This window comes from Atractosteus spatula, assembly GCF_055471065.1.
Source record: "Atractosteus spatula isolate fAtrSpa1 chromosome 10 unlocalized genomic scaffold, fAtrSpa1.hap1 SUPER_10_unloc_8, whole genome shotgun sequence".
Taxonomy (NCBI): Eukaryota; Metazoa; Chordata; class Actinopteri; order Semionotiformes; family Lepisosteidae; genus Atractosteus; species Atractosteus spatula.
Window position 1 is genome coordinate 852,737 of NW_028296628.1, and position 26,222 is coordinate 878,958.

Here is a 26,222-nt window from a genome sequence, read left to right on the forward strand (position 1 = left end):
GAACCAAACGATAGCTTTATTCTTTATCAACCACACAAAACCAAACACAGAATATACACACACATGAGGAGACTGACAGAGCATGTAAACATCTTTAGGGTGGTAATTACTTAACAACAAGCTATACACTTATAAGACTACACAGGACACTAGAACTACTATGACATTATTTACACAGGTAGGGTCAGCTGCTGGTCATCGTGCTGACCCTCAGACTCTCCCCGGCTACAACTCCCAGCCTGCCCAGCGGTACTATGAGCGCCTAGGGGCACTTCCTCTTCACAACCGGGAGAGGGCGTTACAATACGTATATTTGACGAATCACTGCCCACTGGCGTTGCTTTCCAGACACCACAACTATTCACGATGAATCTTATGAATACACATCTTTATGAATAATAGTATTATTTATTAATAATTAACTTTAATGTATATCTTTATTAGTAGCTGTATTAGAGGTAATGCATGTACAGCCTTTATTATGTGATAGTGAATTTGCAGGTATACTGGGGAGGGAAGAGAACTGAAATGAAGGAAATACATATTTAAAGGGGGTGTAAGTCTTACATCCGTTCTGTCACATCTGGGTGTTAACTGAATAGATTTGTGGTATTATTTATTGTGTTTGAACTCTATACTTGTGTTTCTCAGGAGACAGCAGAAATATTGGCGATCTGTGGCTACAGAAAATAGTGTGAACTTTATAGGCAAATGTAAGGTTACGTTAAAGAAAAAAAACGTATTGTCACCTTTATCAACGTGATTATTTAAGACAGTTGTTCGGAACAGTATCTCTTCTCATATCTGTGGCTGTTGTCCTACAATAACGGTGGTGAAACAGGCAGAATGTGTGGAAAGAACTGGAGATGGAACAGGAGACTCATCCAGTCAATAGTAAGGTTGTGTAGGACCGCACACACTAGGAGACAGTGTTGAGTAGCGTGGTTTAAAAGCTTCACGAGCCAGACAGGAATCGAACCTGCAATCTTCCGATCCGAAGTCAGATGCGTTATCCATTGCGCCACTAATCCTACTGTCGCTTTAGTCAACTGCACTACAGTGAGCTCAGAGCCGCTACTAGTAATGCATTGCCCCTGTCCACATTTTCTCAATTAGATTCACGTGTTTTTTACGTGTGTCTAATTACTACGTCTTTCGTTTTGTCTGGTTTTAAAAAAAATGTCTCTTTAAAACAGACAAAGGGTTTATGTGTCTCCCTGAAATTCACACACGAGGGAAGTCACACGAGGAAGGAAAGATATCGCGTTTAAAAAGAATCGGGAGTGGAGACGCCAGCGATTAAAAACGAAGCTTCATAGAGGACGTGCGCGCTACCACTGAACTAAACTCCCGATACCGAGTTTTTTCCGCAGGTCTTTAATTGTGTTAGGAAGAGTGAACCGTCAACAGTGCACATTTTAAAGGTCAAAGCAAGACAATCAGACGTGAGGATAGATCAGAACAGGAGCCTCTGCTTCTCTGTTTGCTGAGCGTTTGGTGAACGTAAAAGTGAAAGACAAATTCGCTGTTTTCACTCTTTAATTAAGGAGCAAGAAAACACCATCCTTCGAGCCGGATTCAAAACAGCGACATAATCGCCCGCTGCTTTTTTTAAACAGTTTTACGCTCTAGCAACTGAGCTATGGAAAGGTCAACTTAAAACGCCCACGTTTTGTCATACGCGTAGCCCAATGTAGTGTACTGTTTCTGTTTATTTAATTTATTTAATTTATTTATCCCAGTTCGACATCAAAATACTCAGTCCCATAGTCTCTTTTAGTAGAAGAAATAGACCAGGATTCTACTGTATATTCTACCAGAGATCTTACAAATCGTTTGAAGGGATATCAATGCAGGCAGAAATTGACTCTTTTTCTAGTGGAATCAGGATCATACAAAACCTTTCTTTTGAAATGAGAAGAGGATCATGGTGACACTCAAAACATCCCTGCCTTTGTTTCTTTCGAGGACTAATGGATTATTGAGGTGCAAACATCGGTTCAAATCAAAACTCCGCTACTGCAGTTGCTTCTTGGAGAGTTTCTTCAAATCTTTCAACTGAACGTCGATATCTTGGGATATTAACGATGATATACAGAGTGGTTTTCTTTTGATCGAAAATTTTATTAAAATATGAGCCTCTTTTACCTTTGTCTTGGATGTTTCGCAAGGTATAATACTTTCCCTTGCATCCTCAGATAAACATTCTAAATACCACAAAGTTACAATATATGGAATAGCATTTACTTTTACATATATTTTAAAATTTACTCTTATTTAAAGCTACATTTAGTGCTAGGTAAAGATAACGTTGCTAATACTGATGTAGTAGAAATGTAAGATGAATTGATAGCTTTATTTGAGGTAAAAAAAAAGTCCTAAAACGCCTCCTGTAACAGGTAAGGACTCATATCTAGATTCAACTCCAAACGTTGCTATTGCATATTATTTAAACACGACCTGTTTCAGCTTCTGGTGAGTGCAGTTTTTCCTAATTGAAATTAACAAGAACATTTTTCAAGATGTACCATGTCCCAAAACCGTTCATCAGGACTACTATTAATATCAGGTGAAAGCAGTACAAAACATAAGTGTAACCTAAATATTAAGAGACTATTGTCTGTCAGCTACTGTTGTAAGCCATGTTCAGCCAACGCTAGAAATATTACTGCTCTACTACAGTAGCAAAAGTGCACAAACCCGACTTAGAAATGGATCACAAGTCAGAAGCTCAAGACGACGAGGATGGGATTCGAACCCACGCGTGCAGAGCACAATGGATTAGCAGTCCATCGCCTTAACCACTCGGCCACCTCGTCGAGAAAGTCAGCCCCTTCGGACATGAGTTGGCGCGCTCAAGATCATCTTTCTTCATTCTTGAGGGTCATTTTCCTCTTCCACCTGCCATTTCACTATTTTGCTGTGATGTCAATCCACCAGGCGTGTCCTGTGCTTCAGTGGCGAGTATAGAGGACACCCTGTTGTACACGGAAAGCACATCGATCTCCTTGGATATGAAAAGTGCCAGATAAAAGCCATTTCTCATCCTGTCTCTTAGTATCGGGGCTGCTAGTGCATGAAAAGGAGGCAACTTGCTCGGCGAGCAGGCTCAGCGCACACCGAACGCAGATGTCTCAGAGCGGTATGTCCACGTGGCTGTAAGCATAGTGCTCTGCCGGCGCCGTGGTTTAGCTGGTTAAAGCACCTGTTTAATAAAGAGGAAATTCTGTGTTCAAATTCTAGCGAAGCCTTTCTTCCTGTCTTGTTTTACAGAACAGATCATTTGGGACACTCACAGAGGGCTTGATTTGGTTTAATGCATGTATTCATTTCCTTTGTGGAACTTTTTTAAATCATATATCTTACGAAAGATGAAATGTGAGCGAATTTTGTGTTCACCAAAAGTATGTAAATGCCAAAAAGCGGCGGGTAAGCGTTTCTGTGGTGCATTTGGTTGGCGTGTTCGGATCTTAACCCAACGTTGGGTGTTTTGAGCCCACCCAGGGACGCACTTCCTCCCATAGTAAACATCATCACCACAGATATTTAATTTGTCCGCAAAACCTTAACTATTTTGATATTTGCAGTAGTAAACAATTGAGGGTTGGTCAGAGGTAAAGACTGCGATAGAGTCAACATTACCGGGAATTTCCAATAATTACCGACAAGGGCAACTTCCAAGCAGATAGTATTCACCCATGGAAATTTATGTTCCAATGTGTGGCGGGAGAATTCACTTATACTCCTGTTGCATCCTCAGCTAAAATAATTAAAAATACAGTGCAAAATTATCTGAGAACTTGACAAGCAAAAACGACAGATCGCCGGAGTTATATTTTAATATTTTCGTATATTTACCTTAATTTGAATTCTAAATGTTAACCTAGTGCTGTTCAATATAATGTAATTTTGTTGTACTTTTAAAATATTTTAGCTGAGGATGCGAGGGAGGATATTACACCTTGCCAAACATCTAAAATAACTGTAAAAGAGGCTGGCATTTTAATAAAACAGGCGATCAAAAGAAAGCTACAAATAGTATGGTATTATGCTCAATATCCCTCGATATTAAAAGTCAGATGAGGAATTTGAAGAAACTATCAAAGAAGCAACATAGCAGAGGATGTTGATTTTGAACCAATGTTTGCACGTCAATAATCCAGCAGTCTTCGCTTGCCAGACTTCCTCAAGATATTCGGTGTTCTATACAGAAAATCGAAAATAAAGCGCAAATGTGGCAAGAGGGGTGGTCCGAAGCAAAGACTGCGGTAGTGGAGGAAAAAACTCCGCACGATGACTCGTGTCTAATATTCGGCCCCTGAAAGGCATCATATTCGTTGAATTGCTTGTCAGCGTGTGATTTCGCAATGCCTGTGTACGGGCTTATAATTCCGGAATATCAATGGTCAGACGCTTACGATGAGTGATTGTGTTTTGTATTATTTAGATAATTGAAAATAAAACATTTTCAAATTTACAGCTCGAATGAAATAAAAAAGTTCATTTATCTCTTTTTTTTAACAACATTGCCATAACTATTCAGATACATCAGAATAGTAACTGAACGTGACAGGACTTTATTGGATTTTAGGAAATTTATTTTTGCGCATCTTCGCCTACGATCAGGAATACCTTCCTGTTTTCAGCGTGTTTATTGTTTCTGCCTGTGATCTCGGAAAGAAAGACCCAGTAAATGTTCACCGCGTTTGCTGTGGTTTGAGAGGAGTGTATGAAGGTAATAAAGCAGGGAGGACGCGTGCATTCCGCATGGGGAGCGCAGAGTAATGAGCCGCACCTGCAGCTCGCTGAGTCTTTTCTCATATAACCGCTCAGCCTGGACACACAGCGCCTCCAGCCTGTGTTGGAGATTTGCAGTTCAGAAAACAGCTGTGTCGAGCAGAAACTGATCTTCCTGCTTTAGTTAAGGTTATTGGACGGTTACTGTGGGGGTATAGCGCTTGTATCTCTCTTCTCTGGCTAAACACTATCTACTGTAAAGTATAGAAATAGACAGAAGCTGAAATACAGCTACAAATACTTCAGTAAGGCCAGGCACATAGGAAAGTTTAATACACATGTTCTATGAATCACTTTGCCTAGATTTTCGAACTCTGTTCGAGCTCTGATATACTGTAATCGTCTCGGCTCCTGCCGCTGTCACTGGGAGAGTGACTGCATTCCGTAGGGCTACAGGTTGATTTCACAATGCCACATTTAGTGAAATACAGGAGAAACCGCAAGGAAAACAATGTTTTAATAAATCTTCTTCTGTTTTTTTTTATTGCGGTCTTTCACATTTGAATGCATACCTTGCAGTAAATCTTTCCAGATTACAGGCAGCACAAAGTTCTTAAGGCAGAATTCGAAGCCTATTTGACTTTCTGCTGATCACATTGAAGAGTTCACGAAGCATTTCCCTGCCTATCATGTGCCCGCAAACTGGTTTCTCCATTTTTCCGTGTTAGCGAGCACAACAGTCGGGAAACATGTAAGATAGTAGCTGTAAGGAGTGGGATATGAACCCACCCGTCTATTCAGAGGACCGGGACACCCAAGCAAGGAAAGACAAGAGTTCTTGAGTTTGGCGCCTTAGACCACTCGGCCATCCTGACGAGCTAGATAAAACGGTCTGTTAAAAGCACCAGTAAAGTAAATGCTTTGCAGGAGACGCGCCAAGTTCCCTGTTGGAGCCTAAACGGTTCGCGGAAATCAAATTTTCGGATCGATTCAGAGTGTGCTTTACAGCCTTTGTGTAATATTTTGATCTGCTAGGGTGCAGTTGTCTTCACAATCTGGATTATCTCATAAAGAGCGACGTCAGTGTAAAACAGCTATCATTTTTAAGAACAGACGTTGTTTTGCATAATTCTAATTGGTTTATTTTCCTAATTGCAATGTATTGTGAAGCATAAAAGCCAGCTGCATAAATCTCTAATTCGCGTCTTTGATGAAGGCGTTTCAAATAGCAGCCAGTGCAGGATTTTTGCTTTTGGAGCATGTATTACATTGTAAATAGTCTTAAATAAGCTTAAATTCGGACACTGTTATTTAGACAGCGCCAACCAGTCTGACCTCCTACAACTTTCGGTGCCGGCTGACTAGGTCTTACAGCAGCTGCAGCCAGAGTAGCCGTAATGGCAACACAGTGCTTGGAGTTCGGCTATTCTTCTGCAGAACCAGCGGTATCGGAATATATTGATCCGCATAAGAAGCGCGTTCGGTTTCTGATCGTTTTTATTGAGCGCTGCTCTAAACTTTACATTTGCTCGTACTAGTTTTCCCTATGAACAAAAGACATTTCCCTAATTACATGATTTCACTTTTTTCTTATCAACAAGTAGAAAGAAATAAAATATAATTCCATATAAAAGCCCCAGGCAGGATGGTTGGTGGTCTAAGGCGTTGCATTCAGGTTGCAGTTTCTCCTTGAGGCGTTTGTTGAAATTCCACTTCTGACAAAGAAGTTAGAGTAGAAACGATAAAATCCCTAGGTAGAAAACATCTCTCATTTCACGTGTTTAATGTTAATTGTCTCAGTGGTTGCCTCGGTGATTGATGGATCTTCTCTCTTGCAGGGTGACGGCAAACGTCTTCAGAGAGGGAGTCTCACACGCACGGCTTTTCTTCATCAAGAGCGGAGACAACAGAAACAGGCTTCAAACTGAAATGAATTACTTCTTGAGCGTTTATGACCGTCTATAAAAAGCTGAGAGCAGGTGAAAACGTCTTTTGAAATGAGGAAATGTCTGCTGACAGTAAACAGAGCTCACGCTGAGCTCCGGACAAGTGCTCCTCGTTAGTACAGTGCTGAGTACACCCGCTTGTTGCGCGGGAGACCGGGGTACGTTTCTGTGACAGGGCGCTGGTTTAATTTTTTAACAACCTGACTTCACTTAAAAAGTGTGTACTGTGTTCTAAGTTTCGGACTAGTTAGTGTGGTAGAATATGGAGATCATCCCCAGCTCTGAGCTCAAATGCAACAACATGTCATGCTGAACAAAGTCAGAGCCCAGCTGAACTCAGTGTAGTGCTCAGGACTCGGGAGCATTGTTGAGTTCTAATTAGTACGAACTGCAGGGGTTCTGAATCAGAACATTTCAATTTATCTGATCAGTAAATTAAAATGCAGGACACTGTAAAATAGGATTATTACTGTGTCTCTGTCTCGTTTGTCCCTCACAGTTTAAAAGATACCAGAAAGGACACACAACTACTAATGTGATACTTATTGGAAATAGTCCCAAAACAAGCACGTCTGGCAGCTGGTAGACTCCTGTAATTTTGCAGTGACAGAACACTTAGAAGATTTGCAATCTATTTAAATATGAATTTACTAAATTTCAGTTCTCTTCACTCCCCGGCATAACTGAACTCTCACTATCGCATACTAAAGGCTTATATGCATTAGCTGTGATAAAGCTTCTAATAAACACATAATGAAACTTAGTTTTGTTCCTCATGATCCTCTTCTCGATCCAAATGAAATGTTTAATATGATCCCCCGAGAAAAAAAAATGAGTCCATTTCTGCCTGGAATGATTGATGCCTCATCAAACATTTTGTAATATCCCCGGAAGTTTATACAGTAGAATCCTGGTTCGTCGGTTAAATTCAAGGTAAAAAAGACTAAGGAAACGAGTGGGAAACGATGTCGATCTGTGATTTAAATCATCCGGAACATTGCACAACATTGGGCAGTATGTGACAGAGAGCAGCACCTGACATCCCTTCGATAGCTCAGCTGGTAGAGTGAAGGACAGTAGTGGGAACAGCTGGGAATCCTTAAATTGCTAGTTTGACTCCGGCTCGAAGGAAGGTACTTTAATCAAATAATTAAAATAGCGAATTTGTTTCATTCAGACATTGATCAAAAGCTCAATAAATGAAGCAGAGGCTCCTGTTCTGAATTCAGCTCACGTCTGATTGTCTTGTTTTGGCCAAGATCTGATCTTTCAATTAAGGGACTACTCTGTCTGCTTTGTAATTCAAAAATACATACAAATGTCAAGTTTTTTTTAGATATAAAGGTTTTCTCTGTTTTCAAAGGATAGCTACTTAATTGGCTTTATGATTTGGTATTGATTTTGTATCGTTGTATTATTAAGTTTGTGCTTTCTGTGTTTTTATCGTATTGTGAACTTATTTTTTAAACAAATGCTTACAAAGCCAGACAAGGCACACATCTGTTTATACCAGCGGTGAATTGTACATTTTTATTAAGTACAATCTACTGTGCACTTTTGGGAGTATAACAGGTTCGATATAAAGTGGCAAAAATATAAAAGGGAAAAATACCCCAGACTGCGTGTAAAGGCCTCGTTGTGACTGTTTTATTTTTAGATAAAGATGGCGTACTGTGCACAAAATGTTGCAGAAACACAATCTGATATTTTAATAACTATTATTTTAATAATTTGATAAGTATGAGGCCCCGGATCCAAATCTTCAGTCCTGATATTTTTAAAAATGATATCTTCCCTTCCTCTCGTGGAAGTCACACGATGTGAACAATTGTTTTTTTTTTCACGTTGCGAAAAAAGAGCCTCAGACGCACAGTCAACAGTAACCAAACCAGGATGGATTCAGCTGGGAGCCGGACTGAGCTCATTCTCACTCCCTGTGCTGAAAACAGAATTATCTCTTCCCCGAACATCGTCTACAGCTGCTAGATATTGCTCTGCGTCCTACTGCTCCAGCAATTCCTTTGACCAAAGACAGATCACTTGTGCGCTTTTAACCTTCTTGCAGCTACAGGCGAGACTGAAGCTGGAGATGTGAAGGCACCCGCTGGTGCATGTTCTCTAAATTTCACAATCGCGACAGACTTCTCTTTTTTTAAAAAAAGTAGATATAGCCCTGAAAAAAGCATTAGCTTTATCAGTTTTTACATTAATCAAACATGATATTTTTATTACATTTGTTTAAACATATATAGCGCTTTTCTGGACACTCCACTCAAAGCGCTTTAGAGGTAATGGGGACTCCCCTAGTGCGCCAGAACACTCACCACACATCAGCTATTAGTGGGGAGGAGAGCAGAGTGATGAAGCCAGTTCAGAGATGGGGATTATTAGGAGGCCATGACTGGTAAGGGTCAATGGGAAATTTGGCCAGGATGCCGGGGTTACACCCCTACTCTTTCGAGAGACGACCTGGGATTTTTAATGACCACAGAGTCAGGACCTCGGTTTTACGTCTCAGCCAAAGGACGGCACCTGTTTACAGTCCAGTGTCCCCGTCATAATACTGGGGCATTAGAACCCACACAGACCCGCCCAGCGACAGAAACCAGACGGTACCGTGTGTCGGGCTCGGCTGCGAGCAGGACAATGACGTTACGGGGACAAAGTAGAGAAAATCAAAACGGTTCTATAAAAGACCTGTGTCAGCTGTCAGTTCACAGTCTGGACTCTAAATCCACTGATCCAATTTCAAATATCTCTAACACCTGAGCTGCGGCTTCTTTCGAGTAGTTATTCAGGAGAACATTATGTTAATCATATAGATGAAACGTTTAATATATTCAGGTGGGTAGCTACGTCAGCATTCGAATCTGCAAAGGAACAAGTAATACTGTAGGTTTATTCCATGCTGAAAATAGAAGAGAGAAAACAAACCTGAAGAAGGTTTCACAGCTGAAACGTTATGTTTTCTCTCTTCTCTTTTCAGCATGGAATAAACCTATTCCCAGTGGGCGGTGATTCGTCGAATATACGTATATTCACAGCGAAAATACGGCTATACGTATATAAACGTCGTTGCGACGTATAATCAAAGTCGAATTGCAACCGTAAAATTGACGACATTAATAAACGCATATATAACGTCGAAAACACATCTAACACAGTGCCTGAGGCTTTTTACTGTATATATCGTGTGTGCCGCAACTAGGAGTATACGGCACTCTGCATAGTGTACGAAGTAAATTTATTTTATTATTTTATTAATAAATATAATAAATTAATTAATTACTGCGAAAATAATTTACTTCGTACACTGTGCAGAGTGCCGTATACTCCTAGTTTTAAAACTGACAAAAATGTAGAAAACACGTTTCTCACTTAGAATTTAAGATGGGGGTGGGGTATTACTAGTAGCGGCGCAGAACTCACCATGGTGTAATTCATTTACGTGACGGGCTAGTGGTTTAATGGATAACGCGTCTGATTTCGTTTTATAAGATTGTCGATTCGACTTCTACCGGGGTTTTGTGATTTAAATCAGGCTTTTTGGGCAGTGTACCTTTTCTCTTGTCGTGTTCAAGATGATTCGCTGCATAAGCTCCTGACTGGGTGTTCTGTACTGCTCTGTTATTTCATTCAGATTACTTAAGTGGTGTACAGATAAAACCCGACTGCGTGGTGTAATTTCCGGGTTCGGCACCAGCAGCACCTGCAAACATATCAGCTGACCTCGACGTGAGTTGAACACACAACTTTCTAATCTGGAGTCAGACACGCTACCGTTGCGCCACGAGGTCACTCGCCACAAGTGCTTTTAATTCCCCCAAAGAGAAAAATCAGCGTCCCTGGAAAAGATTTTTTTCATTCTCTCCTGTGAGGAGCGCCGCTCTTCCAACGAGGGTCTCTTCTTCCCAGACCACAGATTATTCTTCCCGCCAGGCTCTCTCACAGAGAGCACACACACCGTCTCCACTAATGTGTTTACTACATCTATAGATCTGACCCCCTACAGCCCCGATATACAGCCCGGATATTCGATATTCCCCGATAAAGAACAAAAAATATTCCTGGATAGGATATTTACCACCAGCCTCGTGAACATCTCATCTTGACCTCTTCCAGGAGGAGCACAATTAACACAGAATCCTCTCTCCATTTAGCAAATAACACAAAACACTGTTTACCTGTCAAGACAGAAAACCAGGCTGCTCCAGGTGAGGCTTAAGCTCACAACCTCGGCATGACTCCACTGATGATGTCATTTTACATGGCCTGAACCAGGAAAGAGTTTGGAAGTTATGGTGTTGTTTTAATACTTGCCTACTCTTTTAATTTTTCGGTCAAATCTTTTATTTGGGAGTACTTTCAATTGATGTTAATCCTTGTCCCGATGCACGATTCTGGGCCATGGTGCATCTTGAATAATGTTCTTATACAGTAGGCTTCAGTTTGGAAAAGTGCGCTCTTCAGAAGCTACCGAAACCGCTAATGGTTACATAACACTTAATGCAAAAGCAACGGTCGGGTTTGAAAAAGAATATTACTTGCTATGAATACAAACACTGCTACAGGAGGGGTGTTAGGGCTATTTTAGCTTAGATCATCCATTCATCTTACATTTCTTCTCCATCTATATCAACAGCGAAATCGCTACTGAGCGCTAAAGGCAGGTCCTGGCAATACAATCTTCTTTAGAAAACATTATTCAAACTATTTCTACTACCATACGTCAAGTAAAAGATACCGATTGCACGCAACTAATACAATCTCTTTTCCAGGGACGTTGTAGCTAGATGCAAATTACAATCGAAAATGTATGAGTTTTAAAATTTTCTTTTGGATCCACAATGATCAGCATGAACCATCAAAGAGCCTGTAGCTGCAAGAAGGTTAAAAGCGCACAAGTGATCTGTCTTTGGTCAAAGGAATTGCTGGAGCAGTAGGACGCAGAGCAATATCTAGCAGCTGTAGACGATGTTCGGGGAAGAGATAATTCTGTTTTCAGCACAGGGAGTGAGAATGAGCTCAGTCCGGCTCCCAGCAGAATCCATTCTGGTTTGGTTACTGTCAGACTGTGCGTCTGAGGCTCTTTGGATCGCAACGTGAAAAAAAAAGAACAAAAAACATTTGCTCACATCTTGTGATTTCCACGAGAGGAAGAGAAGATATCACAAAAAAAAATCAGCACTGAAGATTTGGATCCGGGACCTCATACTTGTCAAATGATTAAAATAATAATTATGAAAATATCAGGTTGTGTTTCTGCAACATATCGTGCACAGTACGCCATTTTTTCTAAAAATACAGTAGATTGTACTTAATAAAAATGTACAATTCATCGCTGGTATAAACAGATGTGTGCTGTGTTTGCCTTTGTAAGCATTTGTTTAAAAAAGAAGTTCACAATATGATAAAAACACAGAAAGCACAAACCTAATAATATAACGATACAAAATCAATACCAAATTATAAAGCCAATTAAGTACCTATCCTTTGAAAACAGTGACATTTGTATATACTTTTGAATTACAAATCAGACAGAGTAGTCCCTTAATTCAAAGATCAGATCTTGGCCAAAACAAGACAATTAGATGTTAGCTGAATTCGGAACAAGAGCCTCTGCTTCATCGTTTATTGAGCTTTTGATCAACGTCTGAGTGAAAAAGATTTGCTATTTTAACTCTTTGATTAAAGTTCACAAAAGCACCTTCCTTCGAGCTGGAGTGAAAACAGCGACTTGAGGATTCCTAACTGTTTTTAATACAGTCCGCCACGCTACCAACTGAGCTATCGAAGGGATCTAAAGTGCTCCTCTCTGGCACATATTGCCCAATGTAGTGAAATATTCCGGGTGATTAAATTCCAGTTCGACATCAAGTTTCCAACTCGTTTCCTTAGTCTTGTTTACCTTGAATTTAAGCCACAAACCAGGATTCTACTGTATAAACTTCCGGGGATGTTACAAAATGTTTGAGGGGGCATCAATCATTACAGGCGGAAATTCACTCCTTTTTTTTCTCGAGGCATCATATTAAACATTTCATTTGGATCGAGAAGAGGATCACCATGCGAGACAGAACAAACTGTTTGATTCTGTCTTTATTGGGAGCTGTATCACAGCTAATGGATGTAAAGCCTTCAGTATGCGATAGTGAGAGTTCAGTTATGTGAAGAGAACTGAACTGAAATTTAGTGAATTCATATTTAAATAGAGTGTAAATCATCAAAGTGTTCTGTCACTTCAAACTTAGTACGACACTACCAGGAGTGGGGATCGAACCCACGTGGACTTTCGTCTATTGGATCTTAAGTCCAACGCCTTAACCATTCGGCCATCCTGGTCTATAGCAATATGCTGCTCAGTTGTTTAACATTTGAATATGATTCATCTATTAAAAAAAAAAACAGCGCCCTGTCACAGAAACGTACCCCGGTCTCCCGCGCAACAAGCAGGGGTACTCAGCACTGTACTAACGAGGAGCGCTTGTCCGCAGCTCACCGTGAGCTCTGTTTACTGTCAGCAGACATTTCCTCATTTCAAAAGACGTTTTCGCCTGCTCTCAGTAATTAATGTCGGTTTGAAGTCTGTTCCTGTTGTCTCCACTCTTGACGAAGAGCAGCCTTACGTAGGAGACTCCCTCTCTCAAGAATTTTGCCATCACCCTGCAAGAGAGAAGAGCCATCAACCACCAAGACACTTAACATTAAACACATGAAATGTGAAATGTTTTTTACTTAAGGATGTTACCGTTTCCACTCTAACTTCTTTGTCAGAAGTGGGAAATGAACAAACATCTCTAGGGGAAGCTACAACCTGAACGCAACGCCTTGGACCACCAGCCATCCTGCCTGTGGCTCTTAAATGGAATGATATGTTTTATTTCTACTTGATGATAAGGGAAAAAAAAGTTAAATGTAATTAGGGAAATGTCTTTTTTTCATGGGGAAAACAAGTCTAAGCAAATGTAAAGTTTAGAGCAGCACTCAATAAAAACTATCTGAAACCGGTAGCGCTTCTTATGCGGATCAGTATATTCCGATACCAGTGGTTCCGCAGAAGAAATAAGAAAAGCTGAACTCCAAGCACTGTGTTGCCATTACTGCTACTCTGGCTGTAGCTGCTTTAAGATCTACTCAGCGGGCACAGAATGTTGTATGAGGTCAGACTGGTTTGCGATGTCTAAATAACAGCATGCGAATTTAAGCTTATTTAAGTAAGAGTATTTAGAATATAATACATGCTCCAAAAACGTTAATCCTTCACTGGCTGCTATTTGAAACGCCTTCATAAATGACACGTAATAGAGATTTATGCAGCTAGATTTTATGCTTCACCATACATTGCAGTCAGGAAAATAAATCAATTTTCTTTAACACCTCTGGATAAAGTTCTTGGATAAAGTGGAGCAGGTTTCAGACCTCTGCGTACAGCGCCCTTGATGTCATTTTATTTTTACAGCAGCAAGCATCCTGAAAGTTTTTTTTATATTTTTTTATTTGAACAACAAAAATACATATAATACAAAAAAGAGCACATATGATGTATCAACAACATCGTCAGGGGCACGTGCTATAATCCAATTACACTTTCTGAAAAATCTACTGTCCATGCAAATGTACATGCTGATCTACAGGGTTCTTTTCTGCACTGAGCTGCTCATTTGAAATCCAGAAGGCAACACAGACGCGCTCCTATACCAAGAGTCTTATCTGGACCACCTGGGTAAAAAAAACAGGAAACCTAAGCACTATTCTATACTGACAGCTTTTGAAAAGGAGCTCTGTAATATGCACAAATACAAAGACAAGGTATAAATACTCCATAGGTTTAAAATTCAGGAATATGAATGGTCAATTGTTTACAATTGGAGTTTTTATGTTTCGTATGATTTAGCGACTTTTTTTCAACATGTAAAAAAAAAAACAGCACACCTAAATGACAAAGCCTTAGAGCTACAGAGAAAAAACAAATTGCGTTTAAAGTAATTTTAAAGGCTCGAGAAAACATTGCACTATGAACGCAAATGTTTGTCTTCTTTGTCGCACTTACGTTTTGTTGCTTTAGCAAATTTCATGCAGTTTATTTCTGACACAAGACATAACAAGCTTGTGTATTTATGACAAAAAACCAGGGCAACAATTTTCATTGACCTTGAAACTAAAATTGTTAAAAAGTAAGTTAAATGCACATATAGTAAATATATTTTCTCATATAATGGTGTGTTTTTCTGTCTAAGAATCCTTCATGAATGGTTTAACAGACACTTTGCATGATTAAAACAAATATTTACGAATTTTAACGTTTTATACAATAAAGTTTTATTGTGAACATGAGCCCTGTTTATCTATATCACCAATACAGTTCTGGATTTTATTCTGCCTTCCTACGCACATATGAATTTTCTTTCACACAACAGCTCGCATGTGTGGTAGGGTATTAGCGCCAGGGATAAAAAGAATGATGTTGGCTTTTAAATGATAAACCATTTGCGTTTATACAAAATCACAATGCGTTGTCGCAGACATTGGGACATACTCTGTTTAAACACCTGTCGTTTTCTCTTATATTGGCTCCTGTGCTTCGGTCCATTCGGTCCATTCGGTCCAAAAAGTGGATTTTGCACCTGCGCCAGTGCTGTAGTGGTATCATACAGACGCCCATACAAATCCATCACACGCTGAAAGCTCCGGAAGGCAACATAAAATATTGCTCTGTCTGTTGGTGGATTAGGTATGCACGCTTTTTTCAATGTAAAATACAATGTAAAAAGATCAAATTTGATTCAAAATCGATTAATGTAAAAACCAAAAAAGCTCATGTTTTTTATCTAGTTTTATCTTTATCTATATCTATATCTAGTTTTTCAAAGGTCTTTTAAAAAGAAAGTTTATCGCGATTGTGAAAGTTAGAGAAGGTGTACCAGCACGTGCCTTCATATCTCGCCTGTAGCTGCGAGAAGGTTAAAAGCGCACAAGTAATCTGTCTTTCGTCAAAATAATTGCTGGAGCAGCAGGACGCAGAGTACCATCCAGCAGCTGTAGATGGTACTCTCAGTCCGGCTCCCAGCAGAATCCATTCTGGTTTGGTTACTGTCAGACTGGGCGTCTGAGGCTCTTCGGATCACAACGTGAAAAAAAAAAGAACAAAAAACAATTGCTCACATCGTGTGATTTCCACGAGAGGAAGGGAAGATATCACTTAAAAAAAACAGAACTGAATATTTGGATCCGGGGCCTCATACTTATCAAATTATTAAAATAATGATTATTAAAATATCAGATTGTGTTTCTGCAACATTTCGTGCACAGTACGCCGAATTTAACAATAAAACAACAGTCACAGTGAGGGCTTTACACGCAGACTGGGGTATTTTCCCTTTTTATATTTTTGCCACTTTATATCGAACCTGTTATACTCCCAAAAGTGCACAGTAGCTTGTAAATAAAAACGTACAATTCACCGCTGGTATAAACAGATGTGTGCCTTGTTTGCCTTTGTACGTTAAAAACACAAAAAACACAAACTTAATAATATAACGATACAAAATCAATACCAAATCATAAAGCCAATTAAGTACATATCCTTTCCTTTGAAAACAGAGAACACCTTTATATCTACAAAAAAAAAACGTGACATTTGTATATACTTTTGAATTACAAAGCAGACAGAGTACTCCCTTAATTCAAAGATCAGATTTTGGCCAAAACAAGACATTCAGACGGGAGTTTAATTCGGAACAAGAGCCTCTGCTTCGTGGTTTATTGACCTTTTGATCAACGTCTGAGTGAAAAAGATTTGCTATTTTAACTGTTTGATTAAAGTTCACAAGAAGCACCTTTCTTCGAGCTGGAGTCAAACCAGCAACCTAAGGATGCCTCACCATTTCCACTACAGTCCTCCGCTCTACCAACTGAGCTATCGAAGGGAAGTGGGGAATACTGTTTACCTTGAATTTAAGCCACGAATCAGGTTTCTAAAGTATGAACTTCCGGGGATATTACAAAATGTTTGATGGGGCATCAATCGTTGATCAATCGTAGCAGGGGTGGCGCACCGTCACTGTACCCAGACGGAAGGCAAGCACCTGTTTCCCCTGGACTGCAGCAAGCTGTCCCATCACGGTCTTCAGCTGCAGGCCGGAGGCCTCCCATCCTGGGGGGTTGGTGCCCTCGGTGTCGGGGAGGACGCCAGGCCGGAGTAGGGTTACCGATGAACCGGTGTCGAGCAGGGCCAGGCAGGGTTGGTCCTCGATTCGGCAGTGGAGGTACAGGCCCTGGCTACAGCTGACTCGCCCCACAGTGGCGTGCAGGGCGCCGGTCTTCACAGCGCTCTCCGGAGCTGGGGTTGAGGTGTTCCAATGGCGGCCGTCCCCGCGCTGAGCCGCCCCGTTCCCGTTTTCCGATGCCGATGTAATTGTGCGAGGCTTTGGGGCCCGGCAGTCCCGGGCTCGGTGTCCCCTCTTCCCACAGCCTTGGTAAAACCAAAACCGTTGGTCAGCTGGCAGGGCGCACTGCATCTGCTGGTGCTTCCAGCCACCCCAAATACGGCCTCAGCCCATGTAGCAAGGGCCAAGGCCTGCCCCAGCGAGGCTGGCGCGGCCAGCTGTACGTGGCGCCGCTGCTCCTCAGGTGAGAGGGCCTTGAGAAAGGCCTGGAGAGCCATCTCCTGCTGCGCCTCCTGGGGGAAAGCTGGGTATCCTTGGCGGGCGAGGAACATGACATCAGCGGCGACCGAGCCCAGTCGCTCTCCTGGTCGGCGCCGCCGTAGGGCCGGCCTCTCCCGCATCAGGTCAGGCGCCTCCTCCACCTCCAGCCGGAGAGCTGCTGCCAGTGCTGCATATTCTCCTCTGTCCTCCTCCGGGACATCCAGGAGCAGCTGGCAGGCTGCTCCTTCCAGCGCCACAGCCAGGTGGCTGGCCATCTCTGCCCGGTTCCAGCCATTCGTTCGGGCCGCGAGCTGGAACTGCCTTAGGTTTCCCAAGGTGCTTCCCAGTCGTAGAGACCGGGTCGCACCTGCGCTGATGAGTGTGGGAATCGCTGGTCGGCTCCGGCAGGGAGGGTATCTTCTCTCTGGGGTATCCGCTGGCCAGGAGTAGCAGCCAGTTGCCCCAATTCTACCGGCAGAACCACTACTGAGTAGCCCTGGTAAGGGCTGTGGCCACCTGTCGCACCCAGGAGCTGCTCAGGCTCCATATGTGCGCTGCCGGTGGGTTCTGTCTCTTTTAGAGTCAGCCAGCGCTTGACAGAATCGGTTAATGTCTGCCACGGTTTGTTCATCCTGCCCGCTTCTGACACCAATGTAGCGTTTACAGGTTCTTCTCAGGACAAAGGACCAATGGAGATGAGATAAATGAACCAAGCGATAGCTTTATTCTTTATCAACCACACAAAACCAAACACAGAATATACACACACATGAGGAGACTGACGGAGCACGTAAATATCTTCAGGGTGGTAATTACTTAACAACAAGCTACAGATGCAGCCATTCAAAATGCGCGGGCGATACCGCATTATTTTCCGGTACGCTGTACGCAGTCTACCTCAAGTTACCGGTAAATACCGCGAGTTACCGGTAAATACCACTAGTTACCGTAAATTCTCCTATAATACGACAAGCAAAATAATAGTATCCGGAATTTCCGCAAGGTGGAGCTAATAAAGCTCAACCTCTCATGTTTGAGCTGTGGCCATCAAAGTCTTTAACGGAGATATTACTAATAGTATTAATAATGAATGACCTTGGACAAGCTGTAAGTGTAAACTCAAAGTATTGCCCTGGTCAACATTCTTTCTTTCATTGACCGTCTTTGTAAAAATAACACCACAGCATTTCACAATCACGCATTTGTTTCCAATCATGCAAAGTACAGTAATTTTTGAGAATCGATTCACCATGCCTTTCACATGCTCATAAAAGAGATTGATTTAGGAACATTAACATATTACCGTATAAAAACTGTACTGTATACTGTACAGTATGTATATGTATATTTAATGTCTTAACTGTGCCCGTTTAAGTATTGAATATTCATATCTAATTTTACCACTGAAGGGAAATCTTAGTAGCTGAGCATAAAAAGAATAGGAGCATACTGCAACGCGTGTGAAGGCCATAAACGATATTAATTTTGGAACATAAACATACAGTATATGGCTGGTCTCGGTACTTTAAAGAAAACATACACGAAACATGGTTTCATTATGACCAGAATCGGTCTTGAGATATTTTTAACTTGATTTACAGTATTTGAGAGGTATGTCTTAACACCGATACTACAGTACGTAAATACTGCTCACGTATATGTTTCTAGGTTTATATTATGCATTTCATACGGTCAAATTACTTTTGAGAAACTAATAAGAAGCGCGAAACGATATGCCCAGGGCGTTTTAGTTTCGTTTTGTGCTGGGACTCTGCTTTAACAATGTCGCCGTGGATTGATTAGAGATATCAAGTACATACAAGTCATTTTTTAAATGTTGTAGTTCGTCTTGTAAAAATGTTACGAGTACATCATCTATCAACAATTACACAGGTTCTGTTTCCATATTGCGGATTTTGGTTACATAATATTATTTTCTAAATTTCACGATGAGAATATATGATTTGGGCAAACAGAGCCGCAAAGAAGTACATTATGGGTTGTTGTTTTTTTTTTTGCAGTTTTATCTAGAACAAGCGATGCTTAAACCTTTGTCTGATTCTTGTGAAACTATCCACACGACAGTTACAGTACCTAGGAGTTGACTTCAGTGATGTCACTGATGGGATGTTTCTAAAAATCCATCCTCTGTAAAACATCTTCTCTAGTTCTGCATATGTATTCGCTAATGAAGCTGTGTGTTCTGAGCCTGGATCTCTACGTTTCTGTATGAACCAGCTTAGAGGGCTAAAGACAGCTTGTGTTTAAATTGAGTGTAAGGTAATTTATGCTTCTAAAGTCATGGTCAGCATTTATTATTGTACTGTGCTGTAAACTTGTTCTGTGCCTAGTCACATTATTTTATAGCGTTTTTATAGCGTTATCAAATCTGGTGGCGCTGTGTATTAGTTTCTTGACTCCCATGTCACAAGGTCTGTGATTGAATCCCATGGAACTATGACTTTATTTTTTAACAAACATTTCTTTGAAAAAATGAAACGTTTCTCTTGGTCAGAGATTAAATAAAACCTCACTCGCACCAAACAAATTTATATTTCTACATATCACAACATGATCGGATTGAAGTCTTTTTAATAACAATGACTAGTCACCTATGCGTTACAAAATAAACATTTATATTGATTTGAATCGCGTTTTGATTTAAATCGTAAACGCGTGTTTAAATATATGTGTTTAAAGGCGATATACTGTATAAAAGCGCTGATTCTTATGGAGTGTGTTCCGCCGGGGATTCAAAAAATTTATTTTTTTAATCGCGTATCTAAGGAAAATTGCAGTATAACTTTGTTAATGCACAAACAGTGGTATGTTACATTATAATTTGGGTGTCTCCTCTTGCCAGAAAGCTCTAAATTGCATTTTGAGTGCGGTTTTTGACTTTTTCTAAATTGCAACCCATAAATAAAGCTGATAAAGCTTAGACTAACTGTATTCTAAACTGTATTACAACGTAAATTGCAAAAATGCACTTGGAATCTGTCCAAGCCCTCCTACGAAAATTATTTAAACTGCGACACTGATCATTCATCTCTAAATAAACTTTATTTTATATAGCGTTTTAGGCGAATAGGTAATTAGATTGCTCATAAACCTAATCGCTTTTTCTACATAAACACAGCGTGATTGCTCTCTGAAAATGCTTTTCCTTTATATTTAGGCTCAGATTTCAACTTTAGATCGCATTATTATAAACTTTCTTGGAAAACTGTATTTTATGTAAACCATGTTTGCTATTAATTCATTTAGGGCTAAAATACGTTCATTGTCTTCCAATCGAGTCGAGTTGACATTAGAAGCTTGCCACTCCCGGACTGTTACACCAACACATTAGCATGTTAAAGCGATTTCATTGAGGAGCCCAGCTACCAGTTAACACTGTACTTCCTACTTTGAAAATACCTGTGAAACCGGTTTAATTCGTCACAGCCAGCACTCCTGCAGAGAGGGGGTTGTAGTCGTAAAGTAGAAGCAGGCGAGATTTCCAGCGAAAGACACCTCCCCCCCCCCCACTCAAAAACCCAGTAAGCAGTAATGCTTTATGTTGAAAATTGAGGTGGATTTTGTTTATGATAAAGAGGAGAAACTGGGATGGGAGGAGGGTTTGGTTTTGCATAAGGGGCGGGACTATGATAATTGGAGGAATTTGCGAGAGTATAATGGTTTGATATATTTGATTTTGTATTGTGGTTGTTATCTATGTTTTTGGTTGGTATTATGTTTATATGGTTGTTTTTGTTGGTTGGTTGTTATTATGGTTATTAATAATACGATCTATAGTTGAAATCTGAGCCTAAATAAAAAGAGAAAGCAAGTGATTAGGTTTATGAGCAATCTAACTACTTATTCGTTTAAAAAGCTATATAAAATAAAGTTTATTATTAATTTGCTGGACAGAGCGGTGAACATTATTATGCAAGACAAAGATAACGATCCTGATCAGTTTAGAAATCTGTGTCAGGTTTTTACTTCTTAAACTTTTAAAATACACGTTTCGAATAGAAAGAAATCCTCTTCCTGGTACAGTCGCATGAAGAGAGAGGCAAAACAGCCCTACACAGCCCTGTCGCAGTACACGAATATAATCATATCGTTATTAAATTCTTTAGATACGCGATTCCATATTATATTAGCAGAAAAGCTTAAACTACCACTTTTTCACATGCTATTTCAAATGTTAGTTAAATTTAATTTATTTATATATTATATATTTATATCTCTGACAAAGGGAAACGTCTCATTTTTCCAAAGAAATGTTTGTTCACAACGGCGACTGTCAGAAGATAGGACACAGCGGCTCAGGCACCCGCTGAATGGAAAAGGGGCACTTTAATGTTCTGTATGGCTAATACTAAAGCCAATACTAATATTCAATACTTTAATATCCTTTTCTGTATGTTTAACAATAGTGGGTACTGGCCTAATTCGTCCCTGCTCCCGTTGTTAGGTGTTAATGTGTTGTTAAGTGTGAATTTGTAGCTGTTTCCCTGGGGTCTGGCTTTTTTTCTGGAAAACCATAACTGGTCTTGTCCAGATTGACTGTCGGCGCCCAGGTCTGATCTTTGTCTTCTAAGATCTCTGTGTACAGTGGAACCTCCTGTCCAGCCAGCACATGTCCACAGACATTCACAACAGCGACATATCATAAAACGTTTGCACATATAGTGTGCAAAAATGCACTTTATTTACTAAAAATAAGACAGAGATACTGTATCAATTTATGTTGCATTAGCCTGATTATGATTAAAAAAACACATATAATTAAACACGCGTTTGCGATTTAAATCAAAACACGATTTAAATCAATATAAATGTTTATATTGTATCGCATACTGTCCAGCCTCCATTTCTCTATACAAATTTACTCTATTACACACACACACACAATAGAAGCAGGAAGCAGAAGCAGGGACCGTTTCCCGCAGAAGGGAAGAAGGTGACTATTCATTGTTATCAAAAATGACTTAGAATTGATCATGTTGCGATATTTTGAAATATAAAAGTCAATTGATTGTCCATAATATCGCTATTCTATTTTTTCGAAGAAATGTTTGTTAAAAGAAAAGTCCAGCACCAGCTGGAATTGAACACACAATCTGAAAATTGCTAATCAGGCACGTAGACCAGTAGGCTACAACACAACTCGCATGATAGGGAGGCGAAACAGCCCTACATAGCCCTGTCGCAGTACACGAATATAATCATATCGTTATTAAATTCTTTAGATACGCGATTCCATATTATATTAGCAGAAAAGCTTAAAACTACCACTTTTTCACACGCTATTTCACATGCTAGTTAAATACTTCGATGCTTGAAATGTTTAAGGAGAAATGGAATACCGGTGTGTATTTTTCTTTTAAGTACCGATTCCTGGAATCTGACTGGCTGACACCCTTCTGAAGTGGTTCCATAAAATCTGGTATACGGAAAAGAAAGCGTTGATAAAAAAAGCCTGGATTCTCATGTATCTCATACAAGTATCTTTTAATACAGTCTTTGCTGTGCTCTTGAGGATCCTTGTGATATTTTGAGCTCTAGTTGAATGATAAGTGTCACATTTTAAATCATTTTCGTAGTTAGAAATTATGAAATGCCCTGTTAAAAGCAAGGGAGTTTTTATGCCCGTTGAAGTAAAACAAAATGCCTGACAAAATATGGCTTGGACAGATTTCAAGTGCTTGTACAAATGTGCTAAAGAAATTATACTTTGAGTATACAGCTTGTCCAAAGTCATTCATTATCAATACTATTAGTAATATCTTCAGTAAAGGCTTTGATGCATAAATATTTCTGATAAAGGTAGGTTGTGTACTTTTGTCCAGCTGAGCAATCTTGCTTTCATAAAATATATACGCGATTCAAAATTATATTCCCTTTTAATCAAATTCTAAAAGTATGCCTGTTGACTCCAGTATCTCTTTAGTTAAAGACTTCGATGCTTAAAATGTTTAGGGAGAAATGAAATACTGGTGTGTATTTTTTCTTTAAAGTACCAAGACCAGCCATATACTGTATGTTTATGTTCCAAAATTAATATCGTTTATGGCCTTCACACGCGTTACAGTATGCTCCTATTCTTTTTATGCTCAGCTACTAAGATTTCCTTTCAGTGGTAAAATTCAATATCTACAACGGGCACAGCAAAGACGTTTACTGTAAGTCTTTCTACGACATACCAACGGACCACGAGTGCCCCTGTCGGTCAACCAATCACGTACTGCGGTGCCTCGCGTCATCTTGCGTCACAATGCGCGACGCCACCTGCAGTACGTGTCTATAACACGCACTTTGAATGGCTGCGTCTGTATGTGATCAGCTGATATTAAATAGGACTAATACGAATCAATACAATTGATGTCTGGCAAAGGCAAATAACCTTTGTACATGATCTGGAATGTGACTGGTTAAATTTCAGCACAGTTGCTACCCCCTTTATAAAGGGTGTGCACACGTATACAACCAAGACATTGAAGGTTTTTTTTTTATTATTGTTCCAAAAAATGTTCCATTTGTTTTCTTTCTTAAATGTTGTTGATTAAAGGATCTTATTAAATGTGAAAAAATCTGATTGTGAAAAGGTCAAATTCTTTGTGAAAAAATCAGTAATGTGAGGAAAGATGAATTGTGGGAGTCCCTTGACTCCTCGTGTCGTACTGTATTTCTCTCTCATTCTACTGGGAGTGGCGCCGTCACTTCTGGATAAAGTCCGTCAGCGGTCATTCCAGACGGGTCAGGTACGACTGCGCTTCGGAACAAGAAGAGACGTGACTTGCAAGAATCCCGACAGTATTGCTTTTCTTGTGGGGCCTGGATAGCTCAGTTGGTAGAGCATCAGACTTTTAATCTGAGGGTCCAGGGTTCAAGTCCCTGTTTGAGCGGTTGTGCTTTTCTTCAATCTATTGTGAATGTCATTCTAAATCATCTTTTATCTTTCCCTCTGCTAGCTGTACTGTGGTTATTTTAAATGTTCATCACTTGTATTTTCTTTAGTGTTTCCTTTCACAAACCAAAAATGTTCAAGGTGATCTTCTCACCACACTCCACGTAGATAAATTAAAAGAAATCACAGTAGAGTAAAGGACACGCAGTGAGGAGCTCCCGCAGTGAGTACTCTTGAATACGACAAGAGGAAAGGCACACTGCACATCTGCGGAACATCGCAAAGTATTTTTTTTTTTATTAAAGGTTCAAGGAAACCTGAATATGTTTGCTAGAAGTATTTCAGAATCACAGTCAAATCGAGTACGATTGCTGCACAGATCTGCCGTGTTGAAATTAGAATACTGTTTGTGCGCTGTTCAAAGCTTTTCTAAAACTACAGAGATACGTTTCGGAATGCGTCTTCCTGTAAAAATAAAATCTCTACACGGGCGCTATAAGCAGAGTCTGAAGCTTGCTTAACAGAAGAACTATATTCAGAGGGCCAAAGAAGTGAATATTTCACCAAGTGAGAGAAAGCATCTAGAAAAAAGGAGGTGCAGTCTCTTCCATGGAGCATAACACCACAAAGTCAGACTACAAGTGCTGAAAAGCTGCTATCAAGCGTAACCCTGGTCGAGCGCTCTAAGGAGCTGGATTAAAGCTCCATCTCTTCGAGGGCGTGAGCTGGAATCCCACTGCTGCCCAGTATCTCCTTGTTAAGAATCATGGTTTTGTTGTTGTAGATTCTGCGCGATTAAATCAGTTTCAATAGAATTCATTTGAACAGTCATATTTGTTTTATTCCTCCTACCATGGCAATTTGTGCTCAAAGATGGAACTTTTTTGTATTTTAAAAAACATGCTAGCCTTGATGGGAAAGTAAGTGGAACTGCAGGCGTGGTGGCCAAGTGGTAAGACATCGGTATCAATTAGGTCAATAATCTGTTAAATATTTTATGCCATTTTTTCCATAGATGTTCACATTGGAACAGTGAGAAAGGTGTGCCTGGATGCACTTGAACCATCACCTTACTATAATTTTAGTCCCAACCTGGCCGCACTAAGCAATTGTACCACAGAGACTCCAAAGAGTCTGTTTTCTCCATTTGCAGTTTTGCGTAAAAAATAATCTGCACTTTTAAGCAAGTATTGTATTTCAAATTTTGCAAATTTCTTGAAAAACGTTGTTTCAGAGAGAAACTGAGTAGACAGGAATAGCCCAGTCAGTAGAATATCGAACTTTTTATCTCTAGGTCACTAGTCAGGCGACTGGTTTTCTTGCAACTACTGTGAACCTGCAAAATAGATGGTCTTTTGTCCCTCAGTTTTCAAGTTGTTCTATGAATGTTTAAAATGTTCAATATTTTTTATGCTCTTAAGCACTTTCCGTCACAAAGTTTATGGTGTTCTTGGTGCTGTGCTGCACATCGATAATGCAGACGAGAGCACAGGTAACAATACAGGACAAGCAGTGAGGAGCTACTGTAGCTTTCAACTCAGTGCAGAGTCCAGAGGGAGGCCTAGGTCGCTAAACGATCAACAGATATCTAATAATGACGTTCACAAAGGTGACAATACATTTTTTTCAACATATCCTTACATTTACCTGTACAGCACAACATATTTTCTATACCCTCAAACCCCCAATGTAACGACTTTCTCCTGAGAAACACAAGTATAGAGTGAAATCACAATAACTTATACAACAAATCTATTCAAACGCCCAGATATGACAGAACACACCCCTTTAAATATGTATTTCCTTCATTTCAGTTTTCTTCCCTCCCCAGGATACCTGAAAATTCACTATCACATATTAAAGGCTGTACATGTAATACATCTACTAATAAAGATGGACATTAAAGTTAATTATTAAAAAATTACACTTTTCATTAAGACATGTATTGATAAAATTATTGTGAATAGTTGTGGTGTCTGGAAAGCAATTTTT

At 40.0% G+C, this 26,222-nt stretch overlaps 4 non-coding genes across 4 annotated transcripts; all 4 read right to left on the minus strand.

The window, feature by feature from the left end:
• Nucleotides 1–2,737: 2,737 nt before the first annotated feature.
• On the minus strand, nt 2,738–2,819 carry trnas-gcu (transfer RNA serine (anticodon GCU)). The gene has a single exon. It is a non-coding gene; the product is annotated as a tRNA-Ser (tRNA).
• Nucleotides 2,820–10,408: 7,589 nt separating this feature from the next.
• Nucleotides 10,409–10,480, minus strand: trnaw-cca (transfer RNA tryptophan (anticodon CCA)). The gene has a single exon. It is a non-coding gene; the product is annotated as a tRNA-Trp (tRNA).
• A 2,462-nt stretch (nt 10,481–12,942) lies between these two features.
• On the minus strand, nt 12,943–13,025 carry trnal-uaa (transfer RNA leucine (anticodon UAA)). Its single transcript has one exon. It is a non-coding gene; the product is annotated as a tRNA-Leu (tRNA).
• Nucleotides 13,026–16,521: 3,496 nt separating this feature from the next.
• trnay-gua (transfer RNA tyrosine (anticodon GUA)) lies at nt 16,522–16,609 on the minus strand. The gene is given in 2 exon segments: nt 16,522–16,557; nt 16,573–16,609. It is a non-coding gene; the product is annotated as a tRNA-Tyr (tRNA).
• Nucleotides 16,610–26,222: the final 9,613 nt, after the last annotated feature.